We start from the raw sequence: 18541 nt of genomic DNA, 5'->3' as shown, positions 1-18541 counted from the left end.
AAAGAAACCTTGATCACTCTCCTCACTTAGGAAATTCCAAGGGCTCTGGAGCTGTGAGCCAGGAACTGTGGCTGAAGACCAAATATAAATGAGAAATTCACTTTGGACATCGAAGTAACCAAATACGTATTTCTTTTTTTTCCCATTAATTAATTAATTAGTTTTTATTTTTGGCTGTGTTGGGTCTTCATTGCTGCGTGCAGGCTTTCTCTCTAGTTGCGGCGAGCGGGGGCTATTCTTCGTTGCAGTGCGCAGGCTTCTCATTGCGGTGCCTTCTCTTGTGGCGGAGCAAAGGCTCTAGGCGCGCAGCCTTCAGTAGTTATGGCGCACGGGGCTTTGTTGCTCCGCGGCATGTGAGATCTTCCCGGACCAGGGCTCGAACCCGTGTCCCCTGCATTGGCAGGTGGATTCTTAACCACTGCGCCACCAGGGGAGTCCCCAAATATATATTTGTTATAAATCACAATTTATAAGGGAAAAGCAGGTGGGGAAAGATCCTGGGAGGCGCCTCCATGGAGGGTCTCCCACTTCAGCTCTTTGGACAACAGCAATGGGAGAATAAAATGAAGTGACAGTCAGCGGGCTCAGTCTCTCTTTTCCCAATTCAGCTACATCTGCTAGCAGCAGATATCATCATCTCGGGCCGTGGGAGAACTGCTGCTTTTGGGAACCTTTGTCACATCAGTGTACATCTCTCACAGTTTCCTTCTGCCCTGGAAAGCCATTGCTTTAAATTACATTACACACCCAGCTCCCACCCTCGTCCTGGGCATGCATATTTTATTTGACAGCGGGCACCAAATGCTGTGATTTGATTTGGGGCCTTTGCAGCCATTAAGCTTAGAGGCTTTCCTCTTTTATCCCTTTGTGGGTCAGCTCCCAGACTGGGATACTATTAATAGTGAAAATAGTAATAACTGATATCGACCAAACGCCAACTCCGTGGCCAGCATGCTGCTAATCTCTTTATATCTAATATTTCATTTCACGCCTATAATCACTATGTGAGGCTGATATTATTATTATTCCCATTTTATAGGTGTGGAAATAGAAGCTCAGAAAAGTTCAGTGATAGAGCCAGGGCTCCGGGGTGGTCTCTCCAACACCAAATGTCCATTTGTTTAATATGCTGCCTCTCTTGCCCTGGGGATTGAGGGTCTCAGAGCCCTTCACTGAGGGTCACCTGCCTGACAGACCCACAGACCGGACCTGTATCCAAAACCCAGACCTGTATCCGAAACCTGGCTGCAAGCGGTGGGCGCCCATCAAGAGGCCCAAGTCGAAAGGCAGTGGTTCTCCACCAGGGATGATTTTGTCTCCCAAATTTGGTAAGAGGGAGACAATTTTGTTTTTTATATCTTGGGCTTGGAGGGGGGCGGTGCTATGGTATCTGGTGGGTAGAGGCCAGGGAAGGTGCTCAGGTCCTACAGTGCACAGGGCAGCCCTCACAGCAAGGAATCATAGATTCCAAAACGTCAGTAGTGTTGCAGTTGGGGAGGCTTGCAGGGATGGCACAGGGATGGAGACAGAGTGTGTGATTAGGAGAACAGGGGCAACCAAATATTCTGCAGACACACAGTCATAACAGGTGCTTTCCTCGTGCTCACTGGGTTCCAGGCAGGACTCTGAGTACTTTTCATAGCCCCCGCTCACCCACTCCTTTCACTCTCAAAACAACTCTGGGAGGAAAGTGTTATTTTTAGCATCCCCCTTTGTCTCTTTCAGCTTCCGATGTCTCTAGGCTTCCTTGGCTTGTGGCTGCATCGCTCCAATCTCTGCCTCTGTCTTCCATGGACTTGTCCTTTGTGTGTCTGTGTCTCCTCTTCTGTCTCTTATAAGGACACTTGTCATTGGATTTAGGGATAATCCAGGATGATCTCATGTTGAGATTCTTAATTTAATTACATCTGCCAAGACCCTTCCTCCCCCAAGTAAGGTTACATTCACAGGTTCTGGAGGTTAGGACGTAAACACATCTTTTGGGGGCCACTAGTCAACTCACTACCGGTCTGATGCCTACATCATTGAAATGGATTATAAATGTAAAAGCACCAAGCCCTGCAGACAGTTGGTAAATCTTAGATGACTCTAGGAGGCGTGGGGCTTGGTGTGTGGTCGGGACTTGGTAATTATCTGTGGAAGAAATTGCACGAATGGTGCCGTTACACCCTGTCCTAAGGGAGTGGCAGGAGTCCTCCTAGTTTATTCAGCGCTTTGGACCCTGATTATTTGATTCTGTTTGTGGTCTCTTGCATCAGGCTGAGGGTCTGAGGTTAGAAGTATGGTTTCTTCATCTTTGCCGTAGCCCTGCCTCCTTCTTTCTGCCTACTCGTGTCCGCCTCAGCCCGGTCCCCCACCCACCCTGCGAGTGGTTCCAAGACCCCAAAGGAGGCACACAGACTCCCCAGACCCCAGAGTCACCCTGAATTTGGGGAGGCAGGTTTGCAGACCCGCCTTTCAATGCCATCTTTGGGAGTGATGGTTTTTGGTGCTGTTTGCTCACCAGTCCACCCTCCATGCTTCCGGGCACGTGGTGGGGTCACACTGCTGGGCTCCCTTTGGTTGGATGCAGCTGTGTGACTAGTTCCAACCAATGAGTTTGAATGGGTGTGATGTGTCTCAGTTTGGGGATGGGACATTTAAATGCTGGTGCAAGACCCACGAGGGGTCCTTTTCATACATGCAAAGCTCCAGAAAGTGCTTACGCATCAGCTTAGGTCTTGAGGAGGAGGGTATCGAGCACAGTGTCTAGATGGTCCTGGCGTACAGGACGTGCAGGTGAGATATGTGCCTTGGTGGCCTAAGCCATTGAGATTCCCAGGTTGTTTGTAGCTGCAGCATGACCTGGCCTCTCCCCAGAGTGACACCCTGAGGAAGGGAGAGAGTGTGGGCTGGAAGGTGCCCAGGAATCAGTGTAGGGGAAACGCTGACCATATTAGGGACCCTGAATGAGATGTGGTTCTTAGAGGACACACTGCGCTCTGCTCCCCTGCCGGCCCTTGGTGGTATGTGATGGGCTCATAGCCCGTGGGCCCAATGGAAACCTGTCCTTTGGATCAAGGTGAGTCTCAGGGGCCCTCAGGGAGGGAATGATGCAAACCGCCACTAAGGAACGATTCCAAGCCCAAGGAATCGTGGACTTGATTTTGATTCTTTGGGTTTCAAAAACAATCTCTCCCAATGCAGTGTGCTGCTATCCTGCGTTTGATCATGAAACAGAAAAAGGGCATTCGTGGAGACCCTGGAGAGACCCAAATAAATGTGTGTAGTTCAGTTTTGTACCAATGTTAATGTCTCAGTTTTGATAAATGTACCCAGATTACACAAGGAGCTTTTAACATCAGGGAAGCTGAGTGAAGGGGACTCTCTGTGCCGTCTTTGCAGCTCTTATGTAAATCTAAAATTACACCCAAATAAAAATTGTGAAAATAATCTCTTGCTGTTTAATTGATTCTTTTGGGAATAATGAAAATGTTTTAGAACTAGATAGAGGCGTTGGTTGTACAATACTGGGAAATGTACTAAATGTAAGTGAATTGTACTCTAAAATGGTTAATTTTATGTTATGTGAATTTTTTGGCTCAATTGAAAAAAAAAAACTCATAGGGAGGAAAACAGTAATAGAGCAGTAATTAATACCATAGGTGTTTGGGATCTGTATAAAGCCTCAGACTTAAGGATAGCTCCAAACTTCCGTCTTTTCCATCTCCTTCTTTGGTATGTTCTCCCAAGTACCACGTCCTCCCTCCCTCTCTCCATATCCACTCCTAAGCCATGGTCCAGAGGCGCTCCCAAACCGCCTCTTCCTGGCTCCTCTACACTCCCAGCAAGTCCTATCTGCATGTCTGCTAGTTCTTGTCACAGAGAGAGAAAAACAGTAGCAGTAATAATAATAATGACTACACTCACCACACACCAGTCATGGCGTTAGGCTCTTTACACGAATCAGCTCCCACGCACCTGTGGTCAAGTAATCTCCTCTCCAAAGGAGGCGAGACTACACAATGGTGGAAAGACAGCCTCTTCAATAAGTGGTGCTGGGACGACTGGACAGCTACATGTAAGAGAATGAAATTAGAACACTCCCTAACACCATACACAAAAATGAACTCAAAATGGATTAAAGACCTAAGTGTGAGACTGGACATTATAAAACTCCTAGAGGAAAACATAGGCAGAACATTCTCTGACATAAATCGCAACAATATCTTTTTTGATGTGTCTCCCAGAATAATGGAAATAAAAACAAAAATAAACAACTGGGACCCAAGTAAACTCAAAAGCTTTTGCACAGCAAAGGAAACCATAAACAAAACTAAAAGATGACCCACAGATTGGGAGAAAATATTTGCAAATGATGTGACCGACAAGGGATTAGTCTCCAAAACTTACAAACAGTTCGTGAGGCTTAGTGCCATCAATACATATATCAGCTGATTATATGAACAGCCCTGTATGTTAAATACAGACAGACCTTCTAGGTATTGCAGGTTCGGTTCCAGACCACAGCAATAAAGCGAATATTGCAAGTCATGAATTTTTTGGTTTCCCAGTGCATATAAAAGTTATATTTATACTATACCATAATCTATGATGTATGCAATGGCATTATGTCTTTAAGAAAACAATGTATATACCTTAATTTTAAAAATACTTCATTGCTAAAAAATGCTGAGCTCATCTAAGCCTTCAGCGAGTCATAATCTTTTTGTAATAGTAACTGCAAAGATCACTCCCCAGGCTCTGGCCGGGAGGTGGACATGTTAGCGGGGGGAGTGAGAGGCCTGCTCAGTCAGCGGGTTGGTAGGTTTGCGGACTGTCCCCAGCAAAGCGGTGTCACTGAGGTGTGATCCAGAGCGGGCAGGCAGTGGAGAGTCTGCAGAGCGTGGGGCATGAGTTTGTAAGTCAGCAGCTGAGGGCGTCTGGCTTTGGGTACCTCCACTCCCCGGGGGGCAGCAGGCACAAGCAGGTCTTAGACCCTGGGATCCCAGGCCTTTAATTCTCTGAAAGACCAAGAATGGGATAGCCACAGCAAGAAGAAACGTGCAGGGTTAGGAAAACTACGTTTGCTAAATGAGGCCCTGAATACTTGCGTGAGTCTTCCCAAGTTATCATCACATCTCTGCATAGGAGATGGGAAAGGGGAGTCTTTACGAGACCAAACGGCAGAGCTGAGTTCAAGCCCAGGGAGGTCAGAATCCGGAGCTCGGGTGCACTCCCCACACTGTGCTACCTCCAGGACACAAAGGGCTCCGGCGAAGAGAGCACAGTAGGAGCGTCCAGTCACCTGTAATGAGGTGACGTTTAGATCGACGTGAGTTCTCCGTGTCCCAACAGGCTTGACTTCCTGCCCCGATGGGCAGAAGGATCAATTAGCTCATCTCACTTTTACTATTGGGCCCCTGGTTTCCAGAGACCAATCAGCTTGGGGGAAACTGAGGCAGGGTAGCCCTTTGTCTTTAAATCAGGAGGCAGATCTCCTTGGAACATGTTCAGGCTGGCCATGCTGGCCCGACGGTGGGCTCCATCTCTCCTGGCCCAAGTGCCTGATGGACCCAGGAAGACAGGGGTGAAGCTTGACTTCCAGACCGAGTCAGCCGAGAGGAAGCAGCCCTCTTCCGATGGGATGTGTGGCATTAAACAATGAGTGCATCATCTCCTAGTCACATTACCTCACCCCAGGGGGTGTTTCCTGCCCATTATCACATGGTGTGGTTGGCTGGATCTCCATTTGTCACAGCAAACATCAGGCATGTGGTAATGGTCCCATAAAACATGCCCTGTTGGGTCTTAATGTCTATTTAATGACACCTGCTATGCTGCTATGAAGGCTCCCATAACTGAGCTCGCAGTGGGAGATGAGGGGCTATTAGATTTTGGAGAAGGAGCTCTGAATGACAGGCTGCCTCTCCCCGGGAGGCTGATACCCTGCTAGGATGGGTGTGGGTGGTTGATGTGAAATCACAGGGTTTAAGCAGCAGGAATTTTAGGAGATGAGCTGGTCCAAAGCCCTCCTTGTTCTAATGGGAAGGCGAGGAAGCTGAGGCCCGGAGGGAGAAGGGCAGAAATGATTCCAATGGGGACGAATGGAATATCAAGTCTGATTTATTTTCAAGCTTTTCCCAACCGCTGATTTATGTTCAGGATGACTCCCAATCACTCCATTTCCTATTTGGGGAGGGCAAGAAAAACGGAAGCTATGGGAGCTGGAAACACCAAGGGAGGGGAATTTATTTCTCACCTTCCCCGGAGTTGGAAATCTCTCACCCCCTTCCTTCCCGTCCTTCTTTTCTCCCTCTCTCTCCCCTCCCTTCTCTCTCTCTCTCTCTCTCTCTCTCTTTCTCTTTCTCCCTCCCTCTCTTCCTCTTTCTACATCTCCTGGCCTCAACGCTCATCCTCAGGTAGGGAGAGGCACAGGAGGTCCTAGAGAAAAGAAGGTTTGGACAGGAAAGTAGAGGGAGATGTCACTTCCCCTCTATGTCAAAATCTTATCCTGGGAATGGTGGCAGTTCACAGAATACTTAAAATCCATTCATTCATTCATTCGCCATAAATTGGGCTCAGAGCTGAGACGCTTATTACGCTAGGCAGTGTTTCCCAAAGACAGCTGCTCCAATAGCTTCCATCCCACTCTTTCTTCTATAATGAGACCTCATCAAGAGGTGTAGTCTAAGTCCCCTCTTTGAATCTCTGCTGGCCTGTGACTCACTTGTAACCAGTATGATGTGGTTGGACATGAACACTGCATGATTTGTGAGGTCGTATACAGCTTACTCCTGGTCTCTTGGGACACTTGCTCTGGGGGAGGCCACCACCTTAGGACGTCGGGCTAGAGAGGCTGCACACAGACCCTCCAGTCAACAGCACCAGCTGAGCACCCAGCGAACAGCCAGCATGAGCTGCCAGCCACAGAGGGGGCCACCTTGGACTTTCCAGCCCAGTCAAGCCTTCAGAGAGATGACTGCGGCCCCAGCTGCTATGTGACTGCAAACTGCCTGAGAGACTCCAAGCAAGAACTGCCCAGCTGAGCCCTTCTGGAATTTTTGACCCACATATTAAAACCAACAAGAATATATTACAAACTAAAAATTCAAAAGCTACATGATTTTTTTAAGGATTGAATTAGAAAAGTTCAAATAAATTTCATACCTTTTCAGGTCTTGCCAAAGCCTCCAGGGAGGTTACAGGCTGCTTAGGGGTCCTTTGATGGAAATTTTGAGAAACCCTGTGTAGGAGAGGGGTTGCTCTCAAGAGGTTTTCATCTCGGGGTGTGATATAGCCAGACCCATTTAGAAAGATTTCTCTGGAAAAAACGGGGGAAGATGGTCTGGGCAAGATCAAAAGCAGGAGTCCTATTGAGAGCCTGCTGGAATGTCCAAAGTAGAGCCTTCGTGAAGTAGGAGGACAGTGGGAATGAGAAGAGGGGTCCACTTGAAAAGACCTTTCAGACTTAGAGCTGACAGCACTCCTATCCAGCCTTTCAGGTCTGGCTTGGATATCTCTTTCTCCAAGAATTTCCCACCTGGTCTGGATTAGAAGCCCTCCTAAGTGGTCTGACAGCTCCCTGTGTTCTCACCATGCCACCATCACATGGTGTGGTCATAACATTAACAAAACTAATGGCATTTATTGAGTGCTTCCCACATGCCAGGCATTTTACTTGTTTGCAGTTAGGAATTTGTTCACCTGTGTAGAACAGAACCCCTTCACACACACACACACACACACACACACACACACACACACACACACACACACACACAAAGAGTGACTTCAGCAAGCAAGTGGCCTAAGCAAGAACTATTCCTCCTATGACGAGTCTGGAAGTAAGTGGAATAGAATTGATGCAGGTGTCCAAGGATATCATTTGGAAGTCAAGTTCCTTCCCGTTTTCTGCTCCACCATCCCAAGCATGTAGTTTCATCCTCAGAGTCTCAAAGTGGTTGGATGTGCCATATATGTGTTTCTAACAAGAAGATGAATGAAAAGTGTCTCTCATGAAACTTTGTCCTAATTATTCAGGAAGGAATGCCCTGGCCAAGACTTCTGTCTACTTCTCACTGGCTAGAACTGAGGCACATGCTACCATAGCTACAAGGGAGGCTGGAAAGTTGAGTATTTTGGCAGGATGCTTTGTCATTCCAACAAAATCAGGGTTCTCTTAGTAAAAAAAGAAGGGGATCATGAATATTGGGTAGGCAACTGGCTGTGTCTGCCATACCATGTACTAATTTCTTTAATTCTCACAATAATCCCATGATGTACTTTTTGTAATTTTATTATTCTTAATTATTATTTTTGTAATTTTATGGATGAGGAAGTTGAGGGACTGGGAATTTAGGTGAATTTTTTTTAAGATTACATAGTTAGTAGGAGGAGCTGGAAATGGTAAACTCCTATGAGACTGTAAGTGACCCAAGGACAGGACCATGTATTTATCCTTTTACTTGCATTACTTTATCCCCATCACCTGACAGAGTATTAATTGGTTTGATGACTGATTGGGTGCTTTATTGACAACCTAATAAAAGTCTGTACTCATTTCATAGCTGGCTTCCCTGTCTTCCATCTCATGACAATGCAAAGAGAGATCAGAAAGAAACTCCATCCTGACATGCTTTCCTCTTGGCCAAGGTCAGCTCAGATTTGGTACAAGGACTATGGTCTGCCGACTGCCAGCCCATGCTTGGCTGAGCACACCAGGACTTAACAAGGTCTGAATTGTTTCGAGGAGTGTTTTTAACAAGTTGTAAATGTATTTCACCAAGTCCCATTGCTGTATATAATTGATGCAGCTGATGGAAAGTGATCATGATCCTGTGAATCATTTGTGTCTGTCTACAAGTACATTTCATTCCCCATCTTCCAGAACAGATGTGCAAAGCAAACGTGAAAGGGAATGTATTTGGTATTGACATATGGTCAGACTATCTTGCATTCCACTCCCTCACTGGCTCATGTGAAATGTGAAAAACAAAAAGGCAAACTCATAATTACTATCAATTTTATTTTTTAAAATACCCACAGATAATTGCTTTTAAGTATAAGCAAGGGCATTTGCAGCAATGATTACTTTATCCCCACTTGGTTTGTTTTAGGATAAATATGGCCGACACCTTGGGATGTAATTATTTGCTTTCATGTCTGTCTCTCACTTAAAGAAATGGAATACATCTCATTCCAATTTATAACCTCCCCTTGCTTGCCCCCCCATTGCCCTTGCTAAGGCTTAGCACAAGTCTCCATTTATTGAGTGTATGAACAAAATGAATAAAGGACTAAACCTTCTGGAAGAAAAACTGAAAACCCTGAAGGGGAAGATTTTATTGCTTGTAGTGTTTGAGGTTTTCTAACAGTCTATATGGCAGTTGGACTTAAGGAGTGAGAGTAGAGGACTTGAACTAGTGAGGTTGTATCAGTGAGATAATGGTATAGTAATGCTGCATAACAAACCGCCCCAAAACTCAGTGGTTTAAAACAGTAAGTATTTATTTTCACAATCTTGGATCTGCAGATTGATTATAGTATGGCTGATCTAGGGTGGGCTCAGCTCCAGGCTACAGGGTAGACTCAGGTCTTTTTCACATGTGATTCTTCTGGGGCCCAGTCAGAAGTGGCAGCATCTACCTGGCACATAATCTTCTCAGTACAAAAAAGCAAACTCAATTACACAAGAACATTTGAGGCCTCTGATTGTGTCACATTACTAACATCTTATTGACAAGTCATATGGTCCACCCAAAGGTCAAGGAGTGAGGAAGAACAGGAGGCCATGGAAAGGGCGTGCGGGTAAAATTTATTACAGAGCAGTGAAGAGTTAGAACCAAAAATTCAGTCTACCACAATGGAAGCTATAGGAGTAAGGAGGAGAGAACGGATAAATGAGGTGATAGGCAGAAAGAATAAATAGAAGTTGGGATGGGATGTAAGTGGAGAGAGCAGGGGGAAAGTCTGTGATACATCTAGGTAACTGAGTCAAGATTTTAGTACCATGAAAGGGTAAGAACCACTACAGTAGGCTGGGCATTCCCTAGCTTGGGACACTTCCTAAGGCCATCTCAAAGACCTTCCAATGTAAAAACATCATAGTGGCACATAACTTATTCTGTAAAATTGTAATTTCCTCAGAGTTATTAGGTCTGTTGATGAGAGTAGAGACCAAAAAGCAAAGTGGAGGTAAGATGGTGGTCAGGTCAATAGCCCACCCTGTACCAGCTGTGTGACTCCTTCCCCACACCAGCCAGCTCACTCCTCACGCCCCTGCCACCTGGCTTCTGCTCCCCAGGCCCCACTTTTCTGATGTGACTCTCACCAGCTCATCAATGATTTTCTCCACGCTAAGTCCAACAGACACCTGCCAGCTCTCCTTTTAATTCTCTACACCATGTGACACTGTCAACAATTCCCTTCCTGAAATTCCCATTCCCTGGGATTCTGCTTTGTGATTCTCATTTGCATTGCTCCTCTATCTCCCTGAACATTTTTTTCTTGCTGTCTTTTCCTGACTCTTTCAAATTTTCAAGGAGGGAAGTTTTGGCAACAGAGATAGAGAAAAGAAGTATTTGTCAGTAAATAGTCCAAAAATTTTTTGCCTTGGAAACAACTAGAGCCTGATGCTAACGCCTGCTGTGATATGGAATTGGATGGATGGTAGGCTCATCTGGGGCCTCCTGCCTCATTTGAACAGTGACCCCCACCCACACCTCCTGCCGCCTCCAATAATAAATTCAGGCACGAGCTCAGCCAGTATTGGCCACATCAACATTTCTGACCCCCCTCTGAGTTTCTGAGGGGAGGTTTTGTAGCTAAATCATCTGGGTCTCCCACACAGCCCTAGCGCGGGGTCTGGCACGTAGCGGGTGTGTTCTACTGATTGTGTCAAGTTAATACCTATCACATATGCAGAGGGGAAGGGGCACAGCCATGAGTTAAAAAGTTAAAAATCTGCTTCTCCCACTTCACGACAACCTTCAACCTATCTTTCCACTCCATCTCTCCTCCCGTCACCTGTCTGTGCTCCACTGAAATTGCTCCCGTGTTTGTCCGAATGGCCATTCACCTCCCCACCTTCTCCCACCCCTTCAGCGTTCAGCTCAAACGCTGCTTCTTCCATGAAGCCTTTGCCGATTTTCCAGCCGGAAGCAACCGCTTTGCCTCTGAACTCCAGTAGCCCTCTCTCTACATCTCTTCTGGAGCATTTTTTGACTGTCCACCATGTGTCATGTTACTTCTGTCTGCTGCTTGTGTATTCCCTTACCTGACTGCACATTCCTTGTCATGGGGAATTTGGTCCAAGTTTTGCTTTTCCCCATTATTTAGCTAATGATTCGAAAAGAGTGGGTCCTCCATAAATCTTTCGGTAATAAACAAATGGGGGTGGGGGTGGCAGTCTGGGGAGAAATCTGATATATTCTTGAAAACTCCTCTCTCAAACTTGTCGTTTTGGAAGAGAGAAGACTAAAATCCGTTTTTATTGAATCTGTCTCCTGTTTGCAGAATTATTTTGTGGTCTCATTCACTGGGCCAATTATCTTTATGAAGATGAATTACGACAGGCAAGAACCCACTTGCCTGGATTACTGTGTGCTAACTGTGTAATTAGCGGCCGGCGTCTAGGAGGGGAGTTTGTTGGATATTTCCATCAGAAAAAAAAAAACAAAAAAAAAAACACATTACGTTCCAAAAAAAACAATGAGCAATGATAATTTCATTTTTATTGGTCATTTAAAAGCATTCACTGATAATTCTCCCCCTGTTTAATAGGCATATGTTTGCTTCCTTCAAAATATATCCATAAAATTGTTGCAAAAAAACCCCCACTCTTACATAATCGTTCAGCCTTCTCCCATTATGAAACCTTAATGAAAGATTTTCAAAGATGGAAAGTGTAGAGTTCAGCAAGGGCATTAAACAAGTGGTCCAAGTTACCCTGAATTAACAGGTCTTTCCCGAGAATCTGGCTTGGGCCAGGCCCCAGATGAACTACTGCATTGTCCTCAAGCCAAGAGACTTTTCACACCTGAGAGGGTTTAATCCTCTGTTTTGCCTTTGAATTAGAACTAGAAGAGTCCTTGTCACTAGTATCCCTTCCTTTCCATAGATAATCAAGAGGGGACTCCAGGTCCTTTCAGGATAACTGGACTCGAGGGCCAGGCTAAAGGTAGACCCGAAACAGGTGGTAATAAATGTTAACTGTATGAGCGAATGACCCTAGGCTGGCCGGCTGTCTGGATGAATGAATGTTAGATGGATGGATGGATGGATGGATGGATTCCACTGAATTGGATGGGACTTCCCATATCTCATTCCTTGTGGTTCTTGCAGAGACTATATATGTATCTCACTGCCGTTGGTTCCCAGCTCTTATGGAAAGAGAACCAGAACCTTGAGCTCCCAGGGAGCTACTTACAGCCTCGGGATCCATCTCTCATGTTCAGAAAGGAAAACGCTTTCATGTGTTTCCAAAACCACCTTAGGAAATTGTGTCAGTCTTCCCAAGTAGAAATTCAGTCCTCTGCATGAAATGTGTTTTCTTTTCCTCCTTGTTCCTTTTGGCTGTGCAACTTTGTTTTCCGGCCCCTGTCGGATCCTTGGCCTCTAGGTTCACTTTCCTATCATGTGCAAGGCCAGAAAATCGCCATGGATGAAAATGGAGACTGAAAATCCAATTGGCGGCCTCTCAGAGGGAGGAAGCTCAGAGACCTTCCGGACATACTGGTTTCTCTCCAGAAACAAGATCCACCGGCTCATGCTGTGAAGTGCTGGAAGCCTGACCGGCCTTCCCAGCATGTGTGTATGTGTGTGTGTGTGTAAGTCTGTGTGCTCCCATGTCTCCAGAATTCTTCCTGTGGGGGGGAAGGTGGGAGAAGGGAGGATGGAGAATGTTCTAGGGCTTGCCCCTCTACTTCCGAGCATCAGGCAGGGCTGGGTGGCCGCCAGCAGGCCGGTGGGCCACACCCCAGTCCGTGTGTTTGCTCCCGGCTGAACCCCAGGTGAATATGGCTCCTCCCTGAGCTAAGCTTGTCTGCCATGTGCCCACCCAGCACCCAAGGTGTCTCTGAGACCAAGGCATGGGGTATCCTTCCCACATTCCTGCACCATGACTTCCATTTCGCTGGCACCTGTGGTTCCCCACAAGCAAAGCCCCAGCTGCAGCCTGGTGTCTGCTCTGCCCTGGCGGCTCTCCATCTGCCCACCCTTTTGTTTCCTACATCCCATTTGGCTTTCTTGGGCTCTGCAAACACTTTCTGCCTGTACCACTCTCTGACACTATGTAGCAGTCTTCAAACCACTGTTTGTCCCCGGAGGATCATGGGAGGGGCTGTGAATGAGCCAGAGTCACCCACCCCTCCTGTCCTGGGTGCAGCTCTAAGTTCCTGTCCTCCTGGGGATCCTCACAGCATTGTCCTCTACCCAAAAAGATGAGACATTCTTCTCTATATCCCTTAGGAATATGTCTGGAATGACACCCACTGGTGTGGCTTCTATAATAAGTGTGTTGATGGAATTTTCCCGAGTGGCAGGGGGGCCACCATTGCATGATGAAGGAAAGTGTTTATGATCATTACTTAGATGCTAGGAAATGCCTTGCTTTAGTCAGTGGAGTGGATAATTTTTCTATATTTGTGTGATTTTTCCCCTCATTACTCATTTGCTCATTGATGTGTTTGATTATTCATTCAACAAACATTTCACAAACACCTAATGAAGCCAATGGGTCAGAGAAGTTAGCTCGGGAACTGGGCACCCTAGGTTCAAATGGCAGCTCCCTCACTTCCACATAGTTTTTTCAAACCCCCAATTCCTTATCTGCTAACTAGGAGTAAATATAGTATCAGCGTCATGAGGTGGTTCTGAGGGATTCAGTAAGATCACGTTTTAAATCCTCCATAAATGTTAGCTACTATTACTGTCATTGATGTTGTCATTGTCACTATTACTTTTAGCCAAATGTCGAGTGGGATGCTGCGGAAACAGAGATAAATAGCATGGCCCCTGCCCCTCAAAAGCTCACAGCCCAGCTGCAAAGGCCGATATGAAAAGTGCCAGTGAGGGTCAGTGGCAGAATGACTGAAGGGGACTGTGGGGACTGCAGAGGAGAGACCTGTGAACTCTGCCTAGGGACACAGAGAAGGCCACTCGGAGGACGCAAGTCCGTTCAAGTGTGCCTTGAAGAGTATTTAAGATGCTAACAGTCAGAGAGGTGGACGAATGACATTCCAGGCAAATGGAAGACCACGAACATGGGCAAAGGACAGCTAACCATCTAGGGTAGGTGAGCATCCTAGGACGAGGAAGAGGATGGTCATGTGGCCAGGTTACAGAAAGCTTTCAATGCCAAGCCAAGGCAGGGGCTGGGGGCATTTGGGTTTTATTCTATTGGCCATGGGAAGTGATTCCAGCATCTTAAGCAAAGGAACAATGGGATCTGATCTTGGCCAAGGGTACAACTTGCCGTTATAAAAATAAATACGTTCACCTGAGACTCTGAGAAAACTGGCAGGAATAAGTAGCCAGATTTTCAGCGCTTTGCCTGTGTGAGTTAGCTTCCTGCCACAGGCAAGGGGGCCAAGAAGAATGATGTCACAGAGGCTGTGGGATGCCTCGTGTTCAGAACCGGCAGCCAAATGACGCCTACCAGGCACCGTGAGGCAGGGGAGGTAAACAGGAAGGCATTTAGCACCACGCCTAGCTTCCTCCAATCCCTGCGGCCCCAGTGGGCTCCTGGCAATCTGGGGAAGTTATAGATGGGACACCGAGGGGCAAAGCACATTAGAGCCAGATGGACCTGAGTCTGAATCCTCATTCTGCCACTTAACTAGCTGTGTGACCGTGGGGACAAATTGCTTAACTTTGCCAAGGCTCAGTTTCCTCATCTGTAAAATGGGAATCATGGTGACCATTTCACAAGGTCGTGGTAAGGACTCAGTGGGAGAATGTACGGGAAGTTTTAAGCACACGCCAGGTATGCAGTAAGTGCTCATCAAACGGTAGATGTTAAAAGGGGCTTTGGGGAACTTTGAAAAGACTCAGCACACAGGCCTTCCCCACTTTCCACCACCCCTTTCTCTGTCAGGTCTTCTTGCAGTTCCTCTCTGCCCAGGCTGCAAACTGCCCCAGGACTGGCTGGAGAGTAGCAGGAGTGGGAAAGCACAGCTGTCTGCCTTGGAGGGTTTATGGTCAGAGAAAACAAAAGCATATCATGCATTTTTTCACCACTTTTAAGAGGGTAAAATACACATCATACATCTTTTTTCCCCCCAGAACCTTACACATTTTAGCTGTAAATGGTAAAACACATCAATGGATTTCCCCATGAATATTTATTGAAATTTCACTTTTGATACAAAGCCATTTGGAAAGTGAAACTCCAAGGAAAACCATTTTGTGCAGCCATTGATCTTAAACTATCTACTATGAATATGCTCATCCTAGAAATATTACACACTGCTTTTTAGTATTTGTTCTGGATGAAATTGCAGGGATTTAGCCTAGTTGTCAAGATGACCCTCTGGACGGCATTCAGCTAGCTTTCTTTCTAGTCCTGGATTCGTTGGTTTCTAGCAACTGTTCCATAGGTGTCTCTGGGATTCACAAACGGCTAGTCAGTGGGGACTAGAGACACACCTGGAGCAGGTAAGCTCTGAAAACAGATAATTAGAGAAGCATGGACACTTGAGCTGGAAGGAGCTTCGAGGTCATCTCATCCAATGCCCTCACCTATACGTAACGGGCCCTTAAAGATTGGACGCCATTTCTCAACCCATCCACTGGACTGGCAAACATGAGAAAGACTGATAATTCCCAAAGCCCATGAAGACGCAGGGGAATAGGCATTTTATACGTTGCTGACGGGAATGTGAATTGTTACGGACTTTTTTGAGAGCAGGCCACCAGTATTGATTAAAATTATAAGTACACACACCCTTTGAACCAGCAATTTAACTTTTGGGAATCTGTCCTATAGATCTAAAAGCACTCGTATAGAAATGCATATGTAGAGTGATGCTTTTTTCAGCATAGTTTGTAGTGGCCCTAACTAGGAATTGCCTGGATATCCATCCAAAGGGCGATGTGTGGATAAATTGTTCTCTGATTCTGTAGACTGGTGGTCTCTAAGTATTTTGTTTGTTTGTTTTTGTCTTTATTTTTGTTTGCGGTATGCGGGCCTCTCACTGTTGTGGCCTCTCCCGCTGTGGAGCACAGGCTCCGGACGCGCAGGCTCAGCGGCCATGGCTCACGGTCTCAGCCGCTCCGCAGCATGTGGGATCTTCCCGGACCGGGGCACGAACCCGTGTCCCCTGCATCGGCAGGCGGACTCTCAACCACTGCGCCACCAGGGAAGCCCTCTAAGTATTTTTGATTGCTCATTTAGTGATAGCATGCACCTCTCAAATATGGATATTTATTTGCATGTATGAATATCTTAAGTGTAGGATAAACAAATACAAAATAGAAATTTTAAAAAGGTGAGATAAAAATAAAGAGAGATAAAACTTTGAATAGTTTTTCCTTGTGCCAATGGGGTGTATGCACCCTGTTTTGGAGATCCTTACTAGGGAATATTATGCTACCTTCCTAAAAGAGTGGAATTGAATTTTGGGACCCATCATTTGATTTTGCAAAAATGTGCTTCCTTTTTATCTTCCACTAAATGATGCACTATGTTCATGGATACAGCTGTATGGATATAGGTGTAGAGACACACACACACATGCTTTTACATATTCATAGGAATATAGAGAAGGGTGTGAATGGATTACACCAGGCTGTCACTATTGGGACTATATTGGGGACAGGACAGGAAGGTTTGAAAAGAAAGGAAATTGGTGGGGGGGGAAGATATAAAAAAGACTATAGCAAAATGGGAAAATGTTCGTAATATAATGCTAAGTAAAGAGGAAAGTAAAAGTCTACTTTAGTTCACATAGGTAAAAAATTAAATTAGCATATGATAAGGGACTAGAAAACTATATGGACAAATGAGGGTAGTGATTGGATTAGGTGCATAACTTTTGTCTTGTGTTTTGGTTTTCATTTAACCTTAATATTAACAGCTACCGTCTCGTCTCCCTCTGGGGTATTTACTCCTAGGTTCTCCTTCTCCCAGGACAATGACGTCACCCATTGTTCTCTCTGCAGAGACCTTGTGCATACTGGGGTCCACGCTCCCGTGGTTTCATTTCACACACCTGGCAGACAGGCTTGTCTCTCAGGCCCAAGTCCAAGTGACCGAAAGAGAGAATAGGATCACCCCAGCTCAGGTTAGAGAGTCCCAATGAACTGTGGCTGGGAAGACGAGGTCGTGAGGTTAAACCCAGATGTCACCTCCACTGCCATGTTTGAGTGATAGAGAAGGGGACGGAATCTTCCACAGATGCATGGGTGGTTAGTGGCCCAGACAGTTCTGGAGCCCAAATTCTGCAGATCCCAGGTCTGGTGAGCTTTCCTCTCCTCAGAGTTGTCTTATTCTCCACATCCGAGGACTAGCTCAGTGACCTATGGGGTTAGGACACGCAAGAGGTATCAGACAGGGCATTTCTGTGGGGAAATGGCAGAGTAATTCACAGAAACAGCGTGTGGGTGTTTGAAGGAGTGAGAATAGCTGAGCGCGTCTCTGGATTATTTCCATCTGTTGTTCTTCTGCAATCAGAAATCTGCATAAAACGTTTCACTTTTGGAATCCACTGCCCAGTGCAGCTGTCAGATCTGAGGGTTTGCTGGCATCCTTTGCATCCAGCATCCTCTTCCTGGCCCCATGACTTGGCCTGACCCTGAGCAGCAAAACAACCTCAGCCCAGTGATGAGAAAGACAGAGAGAGAAGGTCTGGGCAGAGGGTCCTTGGACGGGGCAGCCATGGTTGGATAAGCCCTGCTTGGTGCTCTGAGGGGCAGGAGACGAAGTCAGGTCCAGGATGCTTCCTCAGTCAGAACTCAGTGGTGCCCGAGATGGTCCCACTGTCCTTGGCTACTGGGCCGTTGGAAGGGAAAATTGAATTATAATCCTAACATGCTTGGTACATCTGAAAATGTGTCCTAGTAATTAAATGCTAATAAGGTGAGGGAGAATAAATGGGTAGTTTCCTTAAAGATTACACTCCACCACCCAAGGTCAGGGGAAAATTATAAGTAATGTAGTGGGGTAGTCAGATCACTCCGGCTGAATAAATGTCACAATGAAGGCAAGGAGTCATTCAGTTTTCTATATTTGAACATCTCATTAGCGTCTGTGTCATTCAAAGACGTATTGGATGGCAGAAAGGTGACATTTAAGGCCTCTCATGGAAAGCCAAGCCCTTAATTATCTGATGGAGGTTAATGTGGCCGTGGAACAGGGGAAGCCTGGGCGGAACAGGGAGTAATGGATTATGCTAAGAGCTGGTTTCACGGGTGAGCCCAAGGAGTGGGCCATCCCGTTAGGATGTCTGGCCAGAGTTTTCCTGACTTGTTGTTTCCCTGCCAGGCTGAATGTGGGGACCAGGACAGTTCTCCTTGGTATCAAGAAGTGATGCCTGTGATTATAAGGGAGGAGACGGCAGGA

This window comes from Phocoena sinus, chromosome 20 (genome assembly GCF_008692025.1).
Source record: "Phocoena sinus isolate mPhoSin1 chromosome 20, mPhoSin1.pri, whole genome shotgun sequence".
Taxonomy (NCBI): domain Eukaryota; kingdom Metazoa; phylum Chordata; class Mammalia; order Artiodactyla; family Phocoenidae; genus Phocoena; species Phocoena sinus.
This window is presented reverse-complemented; position numbering follows the sequence as displayed.